At 41.6% G+C, this 19,362-nt stretch overlaps 1 protein-coding gene across 2 annotated transcripts in view; it reads right to left on the bottom strand.

Moving 5' to 3' along the window:
- SNTG1 (syntrophin gamma 1) overlaps nucleotides 1-19,362 on the bottom strand; it is a 566,961-nt gene that overhangs the window by 490,371 nt on the left and 57,228 nt on the right. The gene's annotated exons all lie outside the window — the stretch shown is intronic.

Raw genomic sequence — 19,362 nt, 5'->3', positions numbered from 1 at the left:
AACAGATGGTCATTTAACTTTGATACATAGAGCACTACATTATTTTCATGTACAGTCTATGTAGGTATTCTAAACTGCTAAAATGCAGCTCTGTTATGTCTTTACATTGTATGTGCACATTTGGTAGCTACTTTTGTATCTTGGGTTTATGGACCTGTATATTTATCTACATACATAGTAGAAGAGTGCAAGAAACAATTCTTCAAATACATATACCATATAGTCCCTTCTTCTTTTTGACATGTAATGAATTTTAATGTGGCCTCTCATTCACAGGTAACATTAGTAAATCCACATCAAACATTTCATCTACATCTTTCTGTTTCTCTGTAAAATAGTCCTGTTACTGACAAAGTGAAAGTACCCTTTGCATGTATACTTTTATTTACTTGTTTTTTTTTAATATAATCTCACACTGAGAGGTATGGGACTTAGAATCATAGACTTATTCTATAGACCAGGGGTAGGCAACGTATGGCACGCATGCCAAAGGCGGCACATGAGCTGATTTTCAGTGGCACTCACACTGCCCGGGTCCTGACCACCGGTCCGGGGGGCTCTGCATTTTAATTTAATTTTAATGAAGTTTCTTAAACATTTTAAAAACCTTATTTACTTTACATACAACAATAGTTTAGTTATATATTATAGACTTATAGAAAGAGACCTTCTACAAAACGTTAAAATGTATTCCTGGCATGCAAAATCTTAAATTAGAGTGAATAAATGAAGACTCGGCACACCACTTCTGAAAGATTGCCGACCCCTGCTATAGACTAAGGTAGTTACATGGGAGCCATATATTCAAACTTGTCTACCAAGGTTCAGTTCCTAACTGCCCACATAGGTATTGCAATGTGAGTTTGGAGACCTAGAGTTTAACAAATTATTTATCATCAGGAATTTCTTCTCTCTGTTAAGTGGAAAAGAATATAACATACAGAGGATCTTATTCATGGTATCTCTTATTCATGTTTTCTTTGTATAAAAATACATAGAGCTAGGTTCTGGTCTGGACTGAGCGACTCTGCAGGAACATAAGGGAGGATGAGATCTTCCACACACCCTGATGCAGCCTCTACAGACCTTGTTATAGAGGTAAGTTGGGTGTTGTCTGCTCATTCTTCCCTTGTTTAAACCGATAGGGGGGAAATGTGTAAGCCTTAGTTCCATCTCTATAACTCATGGGTCAATGGAAGGAGTGCACCAATCTGCTACTGGTATAGACCTGTAGCAAAATACTACCCTCTGGGAGCAAGCTTCAGCACTGTTCATGAAGCAGTGCAGCTACACAGGACAGACTGGAAAACCATAATCTTGCCTTAGCACTTTTCAAAGGGTTAAAATTACAATGTAATTACATACTACAGTATTACTAATGCACCTGTACTGTAAAAATAAATGGACTAGGCTCAACATTTACAACTAAGAGTTCCTAAACCCAAACATCTAAATCCATATTTAGGCACCTAAATAAAATTGTGGTCTTATTTTCAGAGGTGTTGCACAACTGCTACTTCCAATGACTTCAGTTAAAATTTTGAATTCTAAAATCTTCAGAAAATCGAGTCACTTTTATTTCGGTTCCTAAATTGGTACACCCAAGTTTGAAAATGTTGGCCTAAATACTGAATGAAGATGTAACTGCAAGAAATTCACGCATATAGCTAATATCCCACTTAGGATTTTCTGGTAAATATTTGCATGAAAGTGTGAACACAGAGTATTAATGAATGTCTATTTGGAATCTCTCCGTGACTGGACAAGAACTAAATTAGATCATATAAGACACAGACTCTTCTCTAAGAGGTTTATAATATAAAAATTAGCTAGATCGTTTTAATTATGACTAAGGCTCTGACTTTGTCATGGAAATTTTTAGGAAATTTCATGGCAGAGGTGCAGGAAAAAACAGAATCACAGAAAGGTCACCAACCTTCCTGGCAGAGTGGTATGGCTTTGCTTTTATGTACATTAGCCATAAGCATCTCATTTCAATGCATTCCATAGGAAAATTAAGGTGGGTGAGGTAATATCTTTTATTGGAGCAGCTTCTTCTAGTGAGAGACAAGCTTTCAAGTTTACACAGAGCTCTTCTTAAGGTCTGCAAGCAGTGTTCCCTCTAATTTTTCCCACACATGTGCAGAATGAATTTTGTTATGTATAACATAAAACATAACAGAATTTATGTGGTGGGGGTGGGGCCGAGGGGTTCGGAGTGTGGGAGGGGGCTCGGGGCTGGGGCAGAGAGTTGGGTGCAGGGATGTGAGGGCTCTGGCTGGGGGTGAGGGCTCTGAGGTGGGGCTGAGGATGAGAAGCTCAGGGCTGGGGCAGAGGGTTGGGGTGCATAGGGTGAGGGCTCTAGCTGGGGGTGCGGGCTCTGGGGTGGGGCAGGTGATGAGGGGTTTGGAGTACAGGAGGGTGCTCCAGGGCTACAGCGGGGCGAGAGGACTTCCCCCAGCTCTCTCTCCCCAAAGGCAGCACCTGGGCTGGGGGAGAGGCGCCTCTCCCTGCCATGGCAGCTCCGGGGCTGGGGCCGTGGGATAGGTGCCCCTCCCCTGGCTGCAGCAGGTCCAAGCCAGGACTGAGTTGGGGCCAGGGGAGGGGAAGGGCGTCCTGGCTGCAGCAGGTCTGAGCCAGGGTTGGGTTCGGGGCGCCCCTCCCCTGGCCGCAGCAGATCCGGGGCTGAGTTGGGGCTGGGGCTGGGGTGCCCCCATAGGCACCGACTCCATGGGTGCTCCAGGGCTGGAGCACCCACAGATAAAAATGAGCAGGTGCTGTTCAGCAGCACCCACCAGCAGCCAAGCTCCCCCCACCACCCAGCACCTCTCACCTGCCGGCGGCCCCGCTGACCAACTTCTCCCCTTCCCTTCCAGCGCCTCCTGCCACTGTGAACAGCTGTTTCGCAGTGTGTAGGAAGATCCAGGAGGGAGGGAGAGGAGGCGAGGAAGAAGTGGGACGGGGGTGGATCGGGGACGGGAAGAGGCGGGGCAGGGACTTGGGGAAAGGGGTGGAGTGGGGGTGGGGCCTACGACTGAGGGGGGGTCAAGCATCCAGTGGCTAGAGGGGAAGTTGGTGCCTATGGGTGCCCCTCCCCTGGCCGGGGCAGGTCCCAGATGGGCGGGTTCCCTAAGTGCCTGCATGGCACTAAATAGGCGGCTGTGCAGCTTATAGGGAACTTAGTCTACGAGATAAGAAAAATTAGCCCAATAAAAGATACACCTCTACCCCGATATAACGCGACCCGATATAACACACATTCAGATATAACGCAGTAAAGCAGTGCTCGGGTGGTGGGGGGGGCGGGGCTGCGCACTCGGGCAGATCAAAGCAAGTTCGATATAATGCGGTTTCACCTATAACGCGGTAAGATTTTTTGGCTCCCGAAGACAGTGTTATATCGGACTAGAGGTGTATTAACTCACCATCTTGTCTCTCTAATATCCCTGGACCAACAGGACTACAACAACACTGCATTCCACAGGAAAAGACATTTCCTGTGCTTGGTTCTCAGGGGCTGAAATAACGTCAGTGAAATCTTGTAAATAGTTGTGGGAGGGATGGGAAGTTGGTTTTGGAATGCAAATGCACCCTGCACTCACCTCACAGTGATGGCTCCTGTTTTGTATGAACTCCCGCAAAGTGAAACCACCATAGTTTACAAGATCTTATGCCAGAGGCAAAATTCAGCCCATAGAACCCCAGCAATAGCTCAAAGTCAGAATTCTCTGGTACTTGATCATGTTCCATGTTTTCTTTTTCCCGAACAGGTTTCCTAATGATCATTTACTGCTACACATACGTTATTACCAATTACCAAATCCCTATGTCAGAGTCAGACTATTTCTCCAGTGCTCTTCACTTGCTGGGGTGTGCGTAATCCACTAAGTAATCACTTACTAAGAATTGTTTCAGCAATTCTTTCACTATCCATTTTTTGTAAGTTATGCTCCTCTAATAGTTGCTATTGTGTTTGTCAAACTGTGCATGCCTTTGTTTTCCAATCTTATTTCTCTGTGGTAAGTATGCATTAGTATGTTTCTTCATCTTGTTTTAGAACAAACAACAATCTTGAATAATTTATTTTTCTCTGTAACAAAAGACAACCTTTCCTTATCACTGACTATTTTGTACACTATAATACCTCTTTGAGAACTATGGGGCTAGATTCTCAGCCAGAAGTCAATATAGCTGAACTGATTCACAGCAGGTAAGGAACTGGCCCACAACCTGTTAGGTCCATTTGACTGCTCCATTTATAATCCAATATTCATATCTCAAATGCAGCACACTTTTTATATATCTACTAAAATCAAGTACTATTGCGCTGCATGCATAAATGATTCTTAATTTTACATAAAACTTACACCTGGGTGAAATAATGATAATGTATATTTTCACTGGTCAAAAGTTGCCTTTTATGGAGTCCTAGACATAGAATAATTTTTTTACAAACTGAAATTTTCCAACATTTTGTTATTAATACATATTTTAGTTGTTAGAATAATTTTGCAAAGTGAATTACAAAGTTTTGCAATTTTATTTTTGCATTGTGCTGGTTTTGGTAGTTGTTGCTGGTCAGAAACATCACATGACATTGGTTGGGGTTCCCTGATTGGCTAACCTATTCTGCATAGTTAGGAGTTAATAATGGAGATATCCCATCTCCTAGAACTGGAAGGGACCTTGAAAGGTCATCAAGTCCAGCCCCCTGCCTTCACTAGCAGGACCAAGTACTGATTTTGCCCCAGATTCCCAAGTGGCCCCCTCAAGGATTGAACTCACAACCCTGGGTTTAGCAGGCCAATGCTCAAACCACTGAGCTATCCCTCCCCCCCTGTTAGCAGAAGCCATTTTAGTTTATTTTCTCAGGCACTGGCTATAACTTTGTGCTTAATCTCTTTCAGCAGGAGAAAGCAATTTGTTGCTGCAATGGTAGGATAATCAATACAAATTCTATTTGAAACGCAGAGGCCAGTAGAAACAAAAATAAGATAGTACAGTCAGGGCCGGCTCCAGGGTTTTGGCTGCCCCAAGCAGCCAAACAAACAAACAAACAAACAAAACAAAAAAGCTGCGATCGCAATCGCGATCTGCGGCAGCAATTTGGTGGGAGGTCCTTCGCTCCGAGCAGGAGTGAGGGACCGTCCGCCGAATTCGCCGAACAGCTGGACGTGCCGCCCCCCTCCGAAGTGGCCGCCCCAAGCACCTGCTTGGTAGCTGGTGCCTGGAGCTGGCCCTGAGTACAGTCAATAACATTTAAATGCAACTATGAAATTAAGAACCTGCTTAGGTGCTTTGCTGAATAGTGATGGGATAGTTTGTGTGTTTAAGGCTAAGCATATGCTTAAATACTCATTTGAATAAGGGCCTAAATGACTAAAGTAATAACCCAATACACTGTCTTATCACTACTAAAAACTTGCTTTAATGTAGAATATTTTAGAATTATTTGGGTAAGAGGATACTGATTATATAGCTAAAAGGAATTCTTATGTCATAATGCTTTTCCAACCCATTAAGTGACTCATTTATTCATGAAACCCACTCATCACCATGGAACAACTTTAAAGTATTCCTGCACACCCACACTCCAATAACTAGGGTAAAATCTAGGTTAAAGACAGGTTATTGACTAAAGCTGTCTAAAAACTAGGAAAATAATTGCAAAGTTGTTTCCGTTTTACAGAATTCAAAATAGACCCATTTAACATTTTACAATAGTGCCAACAGACTAGCAGAGAGATTGTAAGGAAAGGTTACTAATGTGGGAGTGACTATGCAAATATCTGCTTCATGTTAGTATGGGAGTGACGATATGTTAATGTCTGTGCAAAGTCTCCAACCATACCTAGTGAAAACTGTGCGTTTCCTGAAGCCTGAGAAGATTCAGAGTGATTTGAACGTTTGTCCAGGTTATAAAAAAGTCTTAATTTTAGACAGACAAATTTAACTCCAGTAGTACAATCATTCCACTAATTACACCTCTATAAATTCTTATATGGCGTTCAATGGTCTAATATCTGAATACCTCACAAACATTATTGAATTTATCCTCGCTGCACCCCTGTTTGGTAGGGAAGCACTATTATCCTTATGTTAGAGAATGGGAAAAGGCAAGCATGTAATTCGGATGAATTTCACTGGGAGATACAACTATGCAACTGACAGGACAGTCAGACCCCTGGGTGCTTATTAAACATAAAAGATCAAAGAAAGCACTGAAATAAAAACAGAGCATGCCAAATGGTCTTTTGTAAGGCGTGCCTTCCAAAGTAAGCAGTATTTCTCTGGCGCACCAGTGACCAGCAGGTTTAGTGGCAAGTTAGACCAATTTTTGCTAAGTATTTTTCTCTTGATTCCTAGAAAAAATTATGTTAAGATGAAGTTAAGTACCTATCAATATAACATAAAGGTAAAAAATATTACACGGAGATATTCTAGTTATCCAAATGCCATGTACAAATCTAGGAAATTCAGAGTAAAGGTTATGTTTAAAAGAAATCCAACATGTTAAGGAATGGAAATTAACAATTAAGGCACCCAAACAATTTTAATTCTGTCCTGTCACCATAAAATGTCAACATAATTACAATTAAGGGATTTTAGCATTTGTGGTCCCAGATTAAATTAAACTGAGTTTTAAAAGGTACATTTTTCATATGTTGCCCTTCAGATTGTTGTACTCCTCCCTGCCTCCCTCAGTTTCCCTAGCAGTGCTGCTTCAGTGTGCAGTGGAGCGGAGGCAGTCATGCCATGGGGAGGCTTTTAAGCACTGATTCCCAAGCTAGCGTGCAGCAATGGAAACTTTAAAGAGCAGCGACAAACAGTTGGGCTAAGTAACCTACCAATGAAAACTTTTGACATGTGTATAGTTCCCATCATACCACTGAGTCATTACAACCCACAGAACTGTTACATGCAACTTAACTGTAGAGGAAGGGTGGTGTCACAAGGTGATCTGGGCATGAAAGGGGATAAGGTCCCAACCTCTGCCCTGTGCAACGGTGTCACATTCTGGGATGCAGTCCACACCAGTAAGGGGTTGTGTCACTGCCTGCTCTGTAATCCAGGGTGCCTTAAATTGCTGTAATGCCTTTCTCTGGACACTCCTAGCCAGCATACAAGCCTGAACTGACTATCTCTGTGTTAAGCAGCTCTGACACAGCAATTCTGATTCCAGCAGCCTGCTTCTTACACCCCAGTCATCCCCCAATCCCAAAATTTCCCCAAAAGGTGTGTTCTGCAATGTCCAGCCCCCACCCGGACCATTCAGACAAATATTAAAGTTTGTTTGTTCCTTTAAAGACATAATACCCAGCAGCTTGCCACATGAACTGGTGTTAACACTGACTTAAAATCAAAACAGCACTGGCTTGGTTTAGATTAAAAGTAAAACAAATCTGTTAAGAAAAGGAGATATGATTTTAAGTGAGTTCAGCTATCAAGAATACAGTTAGAAATGGTTACAGGCAAATAAAAGTGAAAAATGTTTTCTAGAGGCTAAGACAAAACAAGCTACACCCTTTGTTCTACATAGTTTTCTTACCACACTACCTTCCAGCAAAATGGCTGACCAAGCCATCTGGGCACCGCATTTCAAGAAAGATGTGGAGAAATTGGAAAGGGTCCAGAGAAGAGCAACAAGAATGATTAAAGGTCTTGAGAACATGACCTATGAAGGAAGGCTGAAAGAATTGGGTTTGTTTAGTTTGGAAAAGAGAAGACTGAGGGGACATGATAGCAGTTTTCAGGTATCTAAAAGGATGTCATAAGGAGGAGGGAGAAAACTTGTTCACTTAGCCTCTAAGGATAGAACAAAAAGCAATGGGCTTAAAACTGCAGCAAGGGAGGTCTAGGTTGAACATTAGGAAAAAGTTCCTAACTGTCAGGGTGGTTAAACACTGGAATAAATTGCCTAGGGAGGTTGTGGAATCTCCGTCTGTGGAGATATTTAAGAGTAAGTTAGATAAATGTCTATCAGGGATGGTCTAGGCAGTATTTGGTCCTGCCATGCGGGCAGGGGACTGGACTCGATGACCTCTCGAGGTCCCTTCCAGTCCTAGAATCTATGAATCTATGAAAACCCCTTTACTCATCTCCCACAAAGTCCAAAGTGGTTAGGTGAAAGATAACATGGAGTTCTTTGCCTCTCTCTTTTATAGCCCTGTGCACCTTTGAAATGGATTCTTCTGAAGGTTATTCCCCAAAGCAAAGAACACTCTAGCTGTGAGGACAGTGACAAGGGTTCTGGTGGCGAAGGAAGCTCCACGCTGGTTTCTTCCCCCACTGGTGTTTCCTAAAATGCAAATTGGTCTGTTTCCCGCAATCTCCTCACCCTGCTGTGATGCTGAGTGGTCTTGTTTGTCTTCTGTGTAAATTGCATTCCCATTGTCTCTTAATGTACCTTGGAAACACTTTCAAGGTGGTAGAACCACATTCCTTTGTCTGGGGTGAGGTAACTTTAGCCCTGCCTGGCAGACATACCTTGATAACATAATTTCCAATAAGTTTGTAATGTTGAATTTGTCCTCCATCCATACACCACACAATAATATTAATGATCAGGATATTATTGGTTTTCTATGGATATCTTACATGACATCTTCTAGATACAGGTTATGACATTGGGGAGTTGGGGTACAGTGGTCAGGCCAGCTGAAACTCACTACCAAATATGAGTGAGCCCCTCGCCTTCTTGTACTGGGATACTGTTAGGGCATAAGACAGCAATCCAGAAATATGCCTCCCATAAGGTGGGATGCACATTCACAGAGTGAAAGAGACCAGTGAAAGAGTCGGAAGGCTCTTCTGCAGTAAAGTCAGTTTGGTGGCCAGCAGGAAGCTTGCCAGGATTCTGGTGATCTCCTGCAGGGAGCAGAAAGTGCTGGGAGGTGCTCCGTGGTGGACCCAAGAACAAGAGTCTTGGAAAGCCAGGATGTCCTCACCCAATACAAGGACCAAAAGGAGCGGCTGAACACCCAAAAGGACTAAATTACTTTGTGGGGTTCAGAGAAAAGCCAGTGGTTGCAGAGACAGGAAAGGAACCTGCAGTCTTGTTCTGCTGAATACAATACAATACTCTTTGCACTATCATCATTCCTGAACCAAAAAAAAAAAATAAAATAAAATAAAAAAATTCCTTGGGCTTTATACTGTTAAAAGAAGTAGAAAAAGCCCAAAATGATGTAACCTGAATTTAAGAATGGAGTGTGATTCAGCATGTCAAACTGACAGGAAGATTGTTTCATAGTGCTTGTGTGCACTTCCCTAAAGATCAAGGCTCCATGGACTTAAATTGGCATGTTTGATGACTCATATGAAGGAAGCACCAGGAAAACAGAATGCTAAATAGAACAATTAAAAGCAATGAACTGCTTATAACTAAATAGGGAGTGTATTAGGGGAATATATTTTAAAACGCAAATATCACCATGTATAGTTTGAAAATGAAAAGAATCATGAATCTACGTAACCTCAGGCATCCTCTCTGGGCTCCTGGGACTTGCTTCCCCTCAGTGGGATCGGATTACACCAATGAACTGTGCTTGGCTCCTCAGGCTTGGATATCCCAAGGTGAAGCTTGTATGACTTGATGGACTCTGCTAGGCTCCTTGTCCTTGGTTCTCTGACTTAAAGGGGGGAAAGTGATAGTGCCTCTCCTAAGCCCACTCCCTTGTGGTGCCAAAATGAGCCCTCTCTCCCAATGGATTGTGCAGATCTTTGTAATATAACCACTCCTCTCCTTTTACATGTACTTTGATTAGTTTGAAACAGTCAACAATATTGACCTTTAAAGTATTATTTGTTGGGGGGAAGGGGGATACCTGTGTTAGTACTCACTGAGGTGAAGGCGGCAGGTCACACCTTTCACAGCTATTATTTTAGGTTCTGCAAATGCAGGCAGATGTCACTGCAGTTAGATTTGAAAACATGAACTGAGTATATCTCAGCAATCATAACAGAGTCTTTTTTAAAAAATGAAAGCTTAAATTCTGGAAAACAAAAAGACAGCATGAGACAGGTGTCAGTATACTATACTCACTCAAGCTGAGCCCTGAAACCAACAATATTAAGTAATTATCTTTATTAATGCCCTGATTCTACTAAAGTATCAGAGGGGTAGCCGTGTTAGTCTGAATCTGTAAAAAGCAACAGAGGGTCCTGTGGCACCTTTGAGACTAACAGAAGTATTGGAGCATAAGCTTTCGTGGGTAAGAACCTCACTTCTTGCATCTGAAGAAGTGAGGTTCTTACCCATGAAAGCTTATGCTCCAATACTTCTGTTAGTCTCAAAAGTGCCACAGGACCCTCTGTTGCTGATTCTACTAGGTAGCAATTGAATCAGTGGGAGTATTCACATGCTTAAAGCTAAGCACATGCTTAAGTACCAAAACAATCAGGACTTAATTAAGGGCTTGTCTACACTTGAAAAGCTACAACGGCGCATGCACTGCTGTAGCACTTCAATCTAGACCAGCTTAAATATGCCACTCAGAGGTGTGGACTTTTCACACCCCTAAGCAATGAAGATGGGTCGACCTAACTTTGTAGCATAGAAGAGGCCCAGTCAGGCTTCTCCTCTAAGGGTACATCTACACTACAGCGGGGAGTCGATTTAAGATACGCAAATTCAGCTACGTGAATAGCGTAGCTGAATTCGACGTATTACAGCCGACTTACCCCGTTGTGAGGACGGCGGCAAAATCGACTTCTGCCGCTTTTTGTCGGCGGCGCTTACTACCACCTCCGCTGGTGGAGTTAGAGCGCCGATTCGGGGATCGATTGTCGCGTCCCGACGGGACGCGATAAATCGATCCCCGAGAGGTCGATTTCTACCCGCCGATTCAGGCGGGTAGTATAGACCAGGCCTCAGGTATAAGAGGGGTATATATTACTTGAGAAGATTTTCAGTGTAATCTTTTTGAATGACAGATAAAGGGGCACTAAATTAATTGATTACACTATGAAAATTCTTTTAATCTAACACTGCCTGAAGCTGCCCATCATTTTACTCATTAGAAGATGGACTACTCATAGAGATCAAAGCACTGGTTCCCAATCCATATTCTGCTGCTTTTCTTCCATTCCCTTGTGCTTGCTGATTAGAATGTTCTAAGCAACAACAATGACTCATAGGTTCCAAGGCCAAAAGGGACCATTATGATCATGTAGTCTGGCCTCCCATTGGACATGGATCATAAAACTACTCCAAAATAATTCCTAAAGCATATCTTTTTTAGAAAAATATCCAATCTTGAATTAAAAATGGTCAGTGATGGAGAACCCAATGCTGAGGTTAGTCAAACCTTCATTGTGTATGAGGATAAAAGGTGCCCAAACTGTGATCTGTGGAGCCATTTGAGGTTCACAGACAGGCAGTAATGTCATCCTGTGCTGTCTCCTCCCCCTTATTTCCAGCAGCTAAATTGCATTATTTTCACCCTGTCATCCACCCACCCACACTAAAACACATTAAATACTTTCCCATGCAATCAATTGCTCTATTTCCTACAGGAACAGATTTGCAAATGGGGGGGACAGGTGGTCCACAAGACAGTCTGCATCAAAGTGTTGTCAACAGTATGAAACATTTGAGAACCTCTGTGTTTTAGCATGCAAAACTGAATGAGAGTTGGCAGTATTAAAGGATACATTATATATCAGATTCTTGTAAATGGATAGTGCTTTTCAGTGATTCATTCTCAAATGAAGACATGTAAAAGAACTGGACACTCATGGACTTTGCCAGATTAACATCTTTTCATTAACAGAGCGGGAGATTGAGAATGGATTTGTTTAGGAAATCCAATCTGCTCAAACTCTTCATATGTTCAAAGCACTCAGAAATAGTGTGTGCGCCAACACAATCTTTCTGCTATTAGTACTGTTACTTTTTTAACATCCTCATTTTGTATTATCAGATGTCTCTAAAGATACTGTGTCATCTAGACTGGAGGCAGAACATGAAAGGGAAATGAAGCAAATAGCACGTCCTTCAGCACTTTATTTATGAGAACATCCTTTCAGCAAACTGTAGCTCTAGGAGATGAAAATATTTCATTCTGCCCTTGAGTTAGGGTGCAAGAAATATGGCCAAATGTCTGCATCTAGTACATGCAGTTCCAAAAAGTTAGGCCTTCTGTCTTTAAAACTGTTTCAAACATTTAATTTCCTCCTGTAACTAGGTTAGAATTATTACTATTACTGGTGGAGAGAGAATGGGATTTGGAGATAGGGTAGCATTTACAGGAAAGATATAGTCCACAGTTCATCCTGAACACATTGCTAGTAGTAAAGTGATCCTTCATAAGGCTATTAACAATAAAGTTCAAGCAGTAAGGACATTAGAACCTCAGAGTTACAAACACATCTGGAATGAAGGTTGTTCATAACTCTGAAATGTTCGTAACTCTGAACAAAATGTTATGGTTCTTTCAAAAGTTTACAACTGAATGTGGACTTAATACAGCTTTGAAACTTTACTATGTAGAAGAAAAATGCTGCTTTCCCTTTATTTTAAGTAGTTTACATTTAACATAGTACTGTACTGTATTTGCTTCTCCTTTTTTGTCTCTGCTGTTGCCTGATTGTGTACTTCCAGTTCCAAATGAGGTGCGTGGTTGACTGGTCAGTTCGTAACTCTGTGGTTCTACTGTCCAGCCTACCAAGTATTACTGCACTGATGATGTTAACACAGTTGTCCTGACCAAATGCAGGAGTTGATCATTCAAACTTGAGAAAAATCATAGTTGTTGCTGTTGCAGAAGGCTGATGCAGGTGTGACTCACCCAAATGTTGATTGCTCTGCATGTTTCCTGCTGAAATGCCATTTGGAAATTGACAGACTGGAACAATGCCTGATGTATTTTGATCGATATGATTTAGTCCAGTATTTGATCACTTGTCCCGTTAACATACATTTGTACTCTTCTCCCCAAGATCTCTGTATTTCCTTTCAATCTGCCTCACATTTCCAGGTGGAGCCGCTGGGCTGCCGGTTGTGCTAAGCATTGCTGATCTACACCATATAATCTAAACCTACTCAAACCATGGTGGTTTGACCACTGGCGGCCTTGTGTGCAGTAGTACTTCCTCCAGTTTTATCATCAAAAGAAATGTACTGATGATAGGGAAATAGAAAGAAAAAATACCTATTGTGGACACTGTGTATTAAGCAATGCCTTATAGTATTAGAATTGCTAGTAAGCATGAGGAAAGGTTGAAGATAAATGGGGGGGGGAACATATGAGTCAGTCTCACCTCAGTCCCTGGAAAAATCATGGAGAAGGTCCTCAAGGAATCAATTATGAAACACTTAGAGGAGAGGAAAGTGATCAGGAACAGTCAGCATGGATTCACCAAGGGGAAGTCTTGCCTGACTAATCTAATTGCCTTCTATGATGAGATAACTGGCTCTGTGGATGAGGGGAAAGCAGTGGATGTGTTATTCCTTGACTTTAGCAAAGCTTTTGATACGGTCTCCCACAGTATTCTTGCCGCCAAGTTAAAGAAGTATGGGCTGGATGAATGGACTGTAAGGTGGATAGAAAGCTGGCTAGATCGTCGGGCTCAACAGGTAGTGATCAATGGCTCCATGTCTAGTTGGCAGCCGGTTTCAAGCGGAGTGCCCCAAGGGTCAGTCCTGGGGCCGGTTTTGTTTAATATTTTTATTAATGATCTGGAGGATGGTGTGGACTGCACTCTCAGCAAGTTTGCAGATGACACTAAACTAGGAGGCGTGGTAGATACACTAGAGGGTAGGGATCGGATACAGAGGGACCTAGACAAATTAGAGGATTGGGCCAAAAAAAACCTGATGAGGTTCAACAAGGACAAGCACTTAGGACGGAAGAATCCCATGCACTGCTACAGACTAGGGACCGAATGGCTAGGTAGCAGTTTTGCAGAAAAGGACCTAGGGGTCACAGTGGACGAAAAGCTGGATATGAGTCAACAGTGTGCTCTTGTTGCCAAGAAGGTTAACGGCATTTTGGGGTGTATAAGTAGGGGCATTGCCAGCAGATCGAGGAACGTGATCGTTCCCCTTTATTCGACATTGGTGAGGCCTCATCTGGAATACTGTGCCAGTTTTGGGCCCCACACTACAAGAAGGATGTGGAAAAATTGGAAAGAGTCCAGCGGAGGGCAATAAAAATGATTAGGGGTCTGAAGCACATGACTTATGAGGAGAGGCTGAGAGAACTGGGATTGTTTAGTCTCCAGAAGAGAAGAATGAGGCAGGATTTGATAGCAGCCTTCAACTACCTGAAGGGGGGGTTCCAAAGAGGATGGAGCTCGGCTGTTCTCAGTGGTGGCAGATGACAGAACAAGGAGCAATGGTCTCAAGTTGCAGTGGGGGAGGTCCAGGTTGGATATTAGGAAACACTATTTCACTAGGAGGGTGGTGAAGCACTGGAATGCGTTACCTAGGAAGGTGGTGGAGTCTCCTTCCTTGGAGGTTTTTAAGGCCCGGCTTGACAAAGCCCTGGCTGGGATGATTTAGTTGGGAATTGGTCCTGCTTTGAGCAGGGGGTTGGACTAGATGACCTCTTGAGGTCCCTTCCAACACTGATATGCTATGATTCTATGATTTCTTCATCCTTCCCTGTGAGCCTTGTCGTCTTGTTCCCCCATTATTATTTTTTGAGTTGTTTGTCATTGTTGCTAATCTGTCCCCTGTAATGTCATTTCACCAACAGTATTTACCTTTATTTCAGCCTAGCACAAAATGTTTGAACATGGAATCACAGTACTCCTTATACAGGAGGCATTTATTATAGAACCACAACTACAAATTACAAGGTAATAGGCTTCCACGTGAACTGCGCTCCAACTTTGTCTATGTTGTTTACCAGAGACCACACCCCGCCTGGTACTCTATACAGCTCACAAATTCATCTAGTGGGTTAATAATATATTGCAAGTAAACATAGAACTACAGTAACCAGTGTTTGAAAGAAAAGTTGCCAAACTGTGATTTCTTTTTCACTGTGACTAAGGGTTATCATAACTGGGTGAAGACAACAGAACCAATGTGTATCATTTCTTAAGCAGTGACAATGTATGGCAGTTTATCTCATTTCCTGCCATGAGTATTTCTTCTTTTTAGGGCCTTGTAGTCTCCTCATATGTACCAGTGGTATTTTCACATACCGATGTCTGTTACTGCTTCCTTCATTATATTCACTAAACAAATCTTTACTTGCCCGTTCCTGCTTTGCCTGTAAGCCACTATCACTTCTTCACTTTGCATTAGATTCATTAGACACACACGGCAATTAGATAGACAGATGTAACACATTCAAAGTCTTTAAGTTCTTTTTATCAGCACATCAGGTCTTGAGCTTTTCCAGATTTCTTTGCTTGTTTCCACTTGACTCCACAAAAATGCATCCTAGAAATAATGCTGCTTGTCAAATAGTTAGAGAAGAAGTGAAATGACTGCCAAACATACCAAGAAGTTATATTGTATAAAATGACAAAGTGGATTCTCAGATGTGGAGAGAACTTTCGATTGGTTACCCCTCCAGGTTAGGTTTTGGCAGAATTGTACTCCTCCTTCTGACCACTATCATACTATACATATTCACTACAACTTCTCCACCTCCTCAGAGGAGAAGTAATCAGATTATCTAAGAGTGAGGGTAATTATCCACTGAAACAACTTAGCAAGGGTCATGGTGGATTTTCCCTCCCTGCCAATTTTTCTATCAAGTTTGGATGTTATCTCTAAAAGATATGTTCTAGTTCAACCAGGAATTATTTAAGGGAAGTTCTGTGGCCTATGTTCTACAGAAGATGATACTAGATGATTCCAGGAGCTTCTGGCCTTAGAATCTACAAACCACTAACAGTGAGAGGTAGTGTATAAATAACAGCCCAACCTGCAGATAGAAGGGTACTTACACAACACGTAGACCCACATTTATTTTTAAAATGGACTAAAGTTGCATACACAGCATATGTGTATAACTTGCTCTTATTACACTGGTTATTGTAATGATATGTTTCCTGGCAGGGTATTATTAACCCATTAGATGAATATGAGTGCTGTATAGAGTACTGAGCAAAGTGTGGTCTCTGGTAAACAGAGAAAGCTGGAACGCTAGTTGTGCAAGTGCAGGCACAAACAAGTAATTGTGCATGCATGCAAAATATTAGGTGGTGTGCGCAAAATTAGTAATTGTGCATGTTTCAGAGTGGTAGCCATGTTAGTCTGTATCAGCAAAAAGAATGAGGAGTACTTGTGGCACCTTAGAGACTAACAAATTTATTTATTTTGAATGAGTAACTATCCATTTGCCTATTGTAACAGGCGTGTGGCCATCTAGTGACATTCCCGTTCTCCTGATACACCACCACACCAACCTATGATTTCATAGATATAAGCAAGGATAGAATTTTGGATCCTTCTGCCCAAGAATCACTGGCTTCTTCCAGAGATTAAGATAGCTATAGCAGTATTAGGCCTTATGACACACTCTTGTGGAGGAATACCATTCTAGCATTGGAAGGCAGTGCTACATGCAAACTACTCACTACATTACAAGGCCAGTTCATTTATTTTCCTGGAGCAACGCAGGCAGTAATGTTCAAAAATGGGCCATATTGTTAACAGTATAAAAGTTTGGGACAGTCTTAAAGGTTCCATTTTTTACTAAATGAGATCCTTTTTATCTGATTAAACATGCAAAATGTTCCTAGGAGGGTTCTTCAGCCTAAGTAACCTTTAATGCAAAAATTTTACTACATAATATTGAAGGTATCATAATTCTAACTTGAGTGGGAATTCCTTAAGTGACAAAATCTTCCTTAAATCAGTGGTGTTGAGATTATACTTTGAAGAAGATATGATCAATGGATATTTCTCTCTTTATTGACTAAATAGACAGATTTACACGCTTTGCTGATTAAGTTGCAGAAAGTGGTGAATAATTTTCTGATTCTGAACATCAGTAAAGTATGGCAAAGGAAATCATAGATAGATCCCCAACTACAGGTTGAATTGTTAGTCAAATGTATATTCTCACTAAAAAAGCTGCAAGAAAAATAATTCACTCCATGAGCAGGATTAATTTTTTAAGTCCTCTTTTCATATATTCAAAAGTATTTTTATTTGTCTCAAAACGTTTGCACTCTTCCATAGTAACAAAAGTAATTATTGCAGGCCAAAATAAAAAATATTTTTACTACAAAAATTATTGAAATGACAAGAAGGAGCAAATTTCCCCTAACCTGCTCCCCAGATTAAAAGAAATTTATACAGATCAGTTTTTAAATCATATTTATCTGGCTGTTCTATGATTGAACTGGGCATAAAGAAAACAAGATCTAGCTTTAGCCTGCACCAACGTGGGTTTATCATCATCATCTCTGTCTTTTGGAAAAGATAAGAACTTCATACAGCTTTCTTACAAGGGGTCCTATTCACATGCCATCAGATCTCATGAGATAATCTGGTTATAAACTGATTGTTTTTACAGAATATCTCCTTCATATCATAATCTCATCAATACCCTCATGAGTATTCCATCATCATTGAATCTAAATGTAGTTGTATTCCAGCTACATGCTGAATAATGTAAATGCCCTTCTGTAATCTTGTTCTCCGATGGATGCTACTTGCCTTCTGTTGTAGTCAAAACATCTCCCTGAAGACTTCTCAGGCTGCCTACTTTACAACAGACTTTTAATGTTTTGCTGGCAGTGAAGCATTGCATTCTAAAGCTCCTTAAATCGGGAGGAAACATTAATTTTATTACATGTCTTTATTTTCCAATGCATATTTAAAATAGCATTTTGTTTCTTTGAAGTGTAAAATACCTCCACCACAGCTGTATGCCAACGCACTAACACTAAGATTTCAAAGCAATGTCTATCTTATCTTTTAATAATCCTGCTATTTGTAGGAGGGAAATGGGGGAGGGGGGGAGAGTTATGTATACTGCAGTCAGTCCCTATTTATTCAACAGCATATTTGTTAACACTTTAGAATCAAACCTCTACAGGATCTGAATCTTTTAAATGGAAATAATACAGTAGTGTACACTGGCACACAGAAAAAAACAAAGATGCCAGTTCAAGACTAGATTGTTTCTGGCCTTCATCTGAATTCATGGGGAGAAAAGTTGTATGGTCCCCTCACAGATCCCTTCACAGATCTTTTAAGGACTAGGTAGAACTGCAGTCTCCATACTCAGGAGTGCAGGAACTGTTTCCTCTTTACTTCCCCAGGGGCTCTGCAAAGTGGGTGAGGAGGAAGGGGAAGTATGAACATAGCTCAGCCTTTCCCCTTCCAGGCCGGTCTGGTACGTAAGGGGAGTAAGTGGCATCCCATGATAGGGTATAGCATCAAGCACACTTCCCCAGAGCACCAGGCAGGAAGTCTTCCTGGGTTCCCACAGGGGTGATACAGCTTTGCTCTGCCTCCAGCGGGGACCCCTGACTGGTAAAGCTGATGATGGTTATTTGTATTGCAAAAGTTCTCAGAGCTCATCCCAACACAGAGGAAGAAAGTCCCTGCTATGAAAGAGCTCCCCACTGGGCTTTTTGATATTCACTTTTATGTCTTAAGGTTGTTTTAAAAGTTCTCATAGTCCAAAGCACCAAAATGGTTATAAAATTATATTATGCTAAAACCAACTTTTTTGTGGCTTTAGAGAAACAGCAAGAGAGCAGGAAGCTGCATGAAATGAATTGAATACAGACCAAGCAAAACATCATTTAAATGGGTGAGGGCTCTTTCCTATTGCCACTGGAGCAGAACTTCATTTTGCTGGTGCCTCCTCTGGAAGCAGGATCAGGTCCTTGGTGAGTCATTAGTCTATGGAATCTAGCTACAAGAGAGGAAAGTAAGGATGGCTAGGAAGAATGAGCCTTTGATAACCATGGTTGGAGCTCCAGGTCTGTGGCTCAGTGGGCACACAGCTCCTAAATGTTAAGCTGGTTTAGCATGGTTCTGATCACAGTGGCCTATGACTCCAATGGTGAGGATATCCAGGGATCATTTTACGGAGGATGGGAGAAGAGGGGCATAATTCTCAGATTCAAAGGTCAAGGACCATAGGTTAAACTAAGATCTGGGAAGGTTAAAATATGTTTAAGAAAATACCAATTACAATAATTATACCAGTTGCCCAACGCGCAACAGAAATGTAAGTATTTGTCTTGGTTTCTGAGAAGTCAAGAGGTATCTGGACTTCTGGAATGTGTTCATTCTTTGTTGGGAGTGAAATGAGCAAACACAACCCTAATGAGAACCTCTCCCAGACTTTCTTTTTTTTTTTACAATATGCTCACAGCTCTTATGGATGCTTTAAACGAGGCGATTAAACAGTATAATCAGCAGCAAACCTTACA

The sequence above is a fragment of the Trachemys scripta genome, chromosome 2 (genome assembly GCF_013100865.1).
Source record: "Trachemys scripta elegans isolate TJP31775 chromosome 2, CAS_Tse_1.0, whole genome shotgun sequence".
Lineage (NCBI taxonomy): Eukaryota > Metazoa > Chordata > Testudines > Emydidae > Trachemys > Trachemys scripta.
Note: the sequence above shows the minus strand (reverse complement) of the source record. Positions and strands in the feature narration are given on the sequence as shown.